The 6251-nt window shown below is 34.0% G+C and overlaps 1 long non-coding RNA gene across 1 annotated transcript; it reads left to right on the plus strand.

The window, feature by feature from the left end:
- Positions 1 to 1419: 1419 nt before the first annotated feature.
- LOC149261599 (uncharacterized) lies at positions 1420 to 3475 on the plus strand. Its single transcript, XR_016258456.1, has 3 exons — positions 1420 to 2824; positions 2918 to 3010; positions 3183 to 3475. It is a non-coding gene; the product is annotated as an uncharacterized LOC149261599 (long non-coding RNA).
- The last annotated feature ends 2776 nt before the right edge of the window (positions 3476 to 6251 follow it).

Consider the following 6251-nt stretch of genomic DNA (forward strand, 5'->3'; position numbering starts at 1 on the left):
TGAGTAGAAGCCCATGTGAATCATGGTGGGACTGATCACACTAAATTTGTCAAGCAATGGCAACTCCAATGGATATGGCTAACATATTGGCCATGGCCTCACCTTTATAAGATTATTTCTTCAGGGGAACTGCAATCGAATGCATATCAAATGGGCACAAGAGCTTTCAACATTTGAAATATCGATACTTTGAGAGACATGCACCAAGGGCTGCATCATTTAGGATTTGTACTCAGTTTAGGTGTCATATTCAAGGGGAAGTTGTTATGCTTTCCACCACTTCATAGATTGTTAGAGTGATGAAACAAAAGAGGCTCCCTCTTGAGGCTAGATTATGTCATTCATATCAGCTGTGTTGTTGATGTCCTAGCTCAGCCAGGTCTTGCCAAAACTCTGTTGAGGTTCAAAATTTATTATAAACTGAAATGTCTTCACAAGAATTGACCTCATAAAATGCCATAATCACAAGATATGCCATACATGGCTATGATTATGGCTCGCAAGACCCTTAGACTTTGAGCAATGAGGCTCGCAACATCACTTATGATTATGCACTCTACAATTCTGTGACCAGCTGAATGTCAAGCAATTGAACCGCGATTTAAATCCTATTTTGTCAGCAATAAGTACTATACTTTGTCTTTATTTAGTGTAGAGAACCAAGCACTTATTCTGCTCATCTATAGAAGGGACAATGGTTGTTTGCCTATGAGGTATAAGGAAATCCTATCAGATGTTTTGTATTTTCGTATGGAATTGAATCATACTCCTGCACACTGTAACATTCATATATATCAACCTGTAGAGGCTTTAATAACACCTGGTATTCTGGTTAGTGATTTTATTGGACCTCATGTGCATATCCTACATGCACAGGATGGACTATTCATATGTTACAGGGTATTATTCTTATTATTTAGGGTGCACATCTTCAGGTGCTCAAGAATGATTACTAGAACAGTCAGTTAATTCTGCAATTTAAAGGATGAAAAAGGAGGTTATAGGAGTCTAGTTTTGTTTCTCATCCACAATGTCACACTAGTCTGCCTGGGCATGGTTCTCATGGTTTAATAGTGACTTGAGGAGTCATAATACCACAGATCACTAAACACGAACAACTAAGGTAGCCCAAGGACAATAGCCATCTTTACACATTAATTAACAGGTCTTACATTAATTATCCTAGGGGGTTTTAATACTTCCAAATGCTTAAAAAACAGTTAGCAGAGCATTCACATTACACATTCTAGCAATCTTTTCTATAAACCAACCAAATGCAGTCAGGAGAGCCCTCCTTTTAAACTATACAACCTTATTGTTAGTATGATCAACCTTATTTTAATATATAGTGTGACAAACCGTATGTGACAGGCAGGTGGAAAACTTTTCTCGCAATTGACTAAGAGACGTCCTGCGAGCCAGACTTGAGACGGAAACCCTCGTCAGAAGTATATGCTTGGCTCTTTTCCAAACAAATGAAGAGTCAATGAGGTTTTGTGTAATCACTTCTGGTATCGTATTGGGTTATTGTTAGAAGCGATAATTGGATTCGGATTCTCATCGAGTGAGTTGTTCTGCTTTCTCAATTTGAGAGGGTTTGTTTGGAGGGAAAAACGAAAGAGGACATACAAGAATAGTGAGGGGAAAGATGCAGAGGAAGAGGATTGAGAACATCGCCAGCAGGCAGGCTACATTTTCCAAACGTAGGTGGATTGCTGAAGAAAGCTTACGAGCTCTCGGTGCTCTGCACTGCAGAAGTTGAACTTGTGATTTTCTCCCCAGCAGGAAAGCTCTATGAACTGTTTTTTAGTGCAAATCCTACTATTTTGATTCTAATAATCATGGCTATGCAAACCTCATGAGATTCTTACTAATAACCCCGGTGGTGCAAGCCCTAGTAAGTTCGATGTTGAAAAACTTAGTGTAAAACCTCCAAATCGCTGGTTTTGTTGTAGTGCTTATTGGAGAGTATATAAAAAATTTCACACCTTTTTATGAGATATGGGAGGAAAACATGTTAAAGATTTTTAATAAATATAAAATTTCCAAAATGATGCTAGTTACGTGTGATTCTTTTTTCATTGTTTGTGATTATGAAAAATGAAACTCAATGTTTTTTCATTAGTGCACACATATTTCATTATATAATTGCATATAGAAAAATCATTCCAGAGCCGATAACAATAAAAGTGAAGAATTTATGGTCCAACCTTATATTTAAGGGAGATGTTTAAGGATGATGTTTGAATTTTGTTTTTCATTTTAAGACATTTGGAGCAAATATTAGGAAGGACTTTGAGAAAGGATTGTCCTTGATTTTCGAAAATGGAGTTGTTCCTTTCCAGCCATATGCCCCAAGTGACCATCAAAGGGAGAGCTCATATGTTTTTTGGATGTTTTCTTTATAGCCATTTCTTTACACATATCCATAGAGTCCCCATGCCATTGATGTGAATTACTTGTTCGGTTTTTTTTAACCAAAATTTTTACCCAAACAAGAAAAATTAAAAAAATGCCTCAAGATCAAAGACTGAAACAAAGACCTATTGACATACCTTTTAAAGTATGGAAAGAACTTGTAAAATCATATGAGAAGTTGGATGCACAAAGAAAAGCCGACAATGAGAGCATTCAGGTATTGAATTTTTCATTAAACATTATTTAGAATGTATTAATACTTATAAGTATCTTAGACATGTATTTGTGTGAAAATAAATTGAATTGGTTTATGTTTAAGGACAAGGCATCCAAGGCGAGGTTAACCAAGACAAAAGTCACTCATCGTAGTGGCCAGAAAGGTTTAAAAGCACTGATAACAACCTTTGTAAGTATATTAAACATGTGATATTTTTTTAATAAATTTTGTACTAGAAGAAAGTCATTGTTATCTAATTTCTCCCTATTTACTGATTGATAGGAACTAAAATATGGAAGACCTCCAAATCATTTGGAAAAGGAGGTGCTGCAGCAAAAGGGATGGGTTGAATTTGTTGTTTAGATGGACTCTATGGTATGTAATCTTAGTTGGATTTCCAATATACTTTTAAACCATATTTTCATTTTATTTTTTAGTACTATTAGATATTATATCTTACCTCATTTTATGGTTAACATTGTATAACAAAAACATGTGTTGTGTTATGTAATTAATACTAACATGTAATATTGATTTTTTTTGTCAGAATGCTATAGGTAATGATTGCCAAGACGATGATCCAAATTATGTTCAACATATATCAGGAGATGATGAGGATGAGGATGATGGTGGTGAAGGAGGAGATGATGATGATAGTTGCGGTGTTGGTGATGATGTGGATCAGAGTAATGAGGATGGTCAAGATGATCATGAGGATGATCTTGGTGGTGGTAGCTAGGCATGCACATGCATTGTTTTTTATGAAGAAATTATTGTGTAGAATGACATTGTTATGTTTAGATGGGTGTTGTGAATTTACCCTATATCAATGAGACATTTTGATTTCGTAATCATACGATGAGTTTGATTTATGTATGTTGTTTATTTATCATAGAATAACGATATTCATGAAATATTTTGATTTGTTAATCATATTTGAATTTTACTTGTTTTGATTAAAAATAATACTGATTTTATTAGTATTATGTTGCTATTTTATACATGTTTTGAAAATTGTTAATGACACATTGTTAATTTTTTGGATGGATGTTGTCAATTTCTCTTAAATTTCTTTACAAATGATTTTGAATTGTGATATCTGCTTTAATGATATTTAGAAGCTATCATATATTTCACTATGAATCTATAAAGGGGGTCATATATGTAAAGAAAAATATACTCTATATAAGAAGTCAAATGCGGATGTAACCATGGATGCAAATTTGAAAGTAAAATTGGATGTTAAACTAGGAATTAATACAAAATGCAAACAATTGACATACAAAGTGTTTTAAATTAGAAGTGAAAAATTGTGCAATAGTTGACACAAAGAAGGGAACAAAACATGGCATACAAAAGGATATCAAATTGGGCAAAAACAAGGACACATAAATGGGCACCAAATTAGATGCAAAAAAAGACAACAACTAGATGTAAAATGAGATGCAAAGTTGAGCGTTAAAAAGAAGAAAAAAACGTTACAAATTAATATGCCAAATGATGATGCAAATAATGATGTAAATTTGGGATGCAAACTTGGGTGCAAAAAAGGAAAAAAAAAAGATGTAAGAAAAGACATAAAACAAGATGCAAAATGGGGCTGAAAAAAGGTGAAACCAAGGATGCCATATTGGATGTAAAAAATGATTCCTAATCACATGCAAATTTAGGCTCGAACTCAGACACAAAATTATATGCAAATGTGGACACAAAATGAGGCAAAAAAAGATGCAAATTTGGATGGTGAAAACGATGTAAAACTAGACACCAAAAAAGTGGAAATTGGATGAAAAAGTCGGTGTAAATAATGGTGCAACATTGGACACAAGTAGACATAAAAAAATGGTGCAAAAAGGGGCATAAAATAACTTAAAATTGGATGCAAAACTTGGTGCAAAAACAAATACAAAAGTAGACGTAAAAAATGGCTCTAAATTGAATGTACCATTAGACACAAAATAAGATGCAAAGGTGGACACAACACATGACTCAACAGAATATGCAAATATAAATGCAAATTTGGATGCTCAAAATGATGTAACATTAGATGCAAGAGATGGTGTTAAAAATGATGCAAATTTGGATGAAACAAATGACACAAAATATGGTGCAAAATGAGATGGGAAAAATGGAGACAAATCAAACATAAATGTGGATGTAAAAAATGGTCCAAAAAAAGATGCAAAAATGGGCACAAAAATGGATGCAAAATTTGGTGCTAAATCAAATTCAACACATGGTGCAAAGATAGGCACCAAAGCTGGTGCAAAAATAGAAGCAAAAACTAGTGTAAGACTAGATACAAAACCTGGCGTAAGACTAGATGCAAAAACTGACACAAAATGGATGCATAAAAAGACGTTAAATTGGATTCAAAATACAGTGTAAACTTGATGCAAATGATGGTGCAAAAATGGAAGCAAAGAATGAAACAAAATAGGAAGCAAAAGAGAATGAAAAATAGATGCAAAAAATGACACAAAACTAGAAGCAAAACCTGTCATAAAATAAGATGCAAATCTTGGTTCAAAATTTGACACAAAAAATGATGCATAGTTTGGTGTAAAAAATGATGCAAAATCTAGCGTGAAAAAGGATGCAAAATCAGGTGCAAAAAAGGACGCTTTAAAAATTGTACAATAGAGCCAGATTTAGCGCCAGGTTGCTCATCACAATTACAAAAAAAATGCACTGAAATCTGGCGCTAAATCTGGGCGCAAATCGCTGGTTTTGTTGTAGTGAGCTAGTGTATATCCTCTTATTTTGATGTTTCTTTTTCCTTTTCTTCCTCTTCACATTATTTGTAAAATAATTCCTTTTCAGCACACTTATGACCTTTAGAGTATTTTCTATTACAACTGTAACAAAGTCCTTTTGCTTTATTTTCCTCCAATTGTTGCGGCGTCAACCTTGTAGGTTATCAAAGGCTAGGAGCAGCCACACTTCCATATTTATAGTTGTGAGTAGTAGACTTCCTTGTTGCTATAATTTTTCTTTCAACTTTTCTTGCCAACTTGAATGCCTTCTCCAATGAATCAAGTTCCCAAAGGTGAACCTCATGCTGGATGTTATCCTTCAAAGTCCTTATGAAGACATCTATCATATGCTCCTATGGAATATCAGTTACCCTGATATTCAATTTTTGGAAGTCCTCAATGTGCTCGGCTATTTACCCCTTTTGTTTGAGATTTATCAATTGACCAAAGAAGGTGTTTCTCTTTGTATCCTCATAATGTGCTATCATTTCTTCTGTAAAAATTGAACAAGTGATAAGTGGTTTATGAGAACAAATCCATTGTTACCATACAAATTGATTGTGTTCTAAATATAAAGATGCAATGCACACCTTTTGTGTGTATTGCACATCATGTAGAGCAAAATATTGCTCCATCTGTAGTATCCATGTCACCAGATCCTTTCCATCAAAATTACTCATATCTATCTTTGGAATGTGGTGGTTCTTAACCCACACATTAGAGTCTCTAAAATCATAATTCATATTCCTTTTGTCTTCATCATGATTTTCATGGATTACCTTGTCATCATTGAGAAGCCTTTCTCTTAAAAACTTTTCCAACCCTTCCAACTTGACATTCATCGTGTCCATGTCTATATT

This window comes from Pinus tabuliformis, chromosome 6 (assembly GCF_031772625.1).
Source record: "Pinus tabuliformis cultivar Carrire ecotype Pingquan chromosome 6, CPIR1, whole genome shotgun sequence".
Taxonomy (NCBI): domain Eukaryota; kingdom Viridiplantae; phylum Streptophyta; class Pinopsida; order Pinales; family Pinaceae; genus Pinus; species Pinus tabuliformis.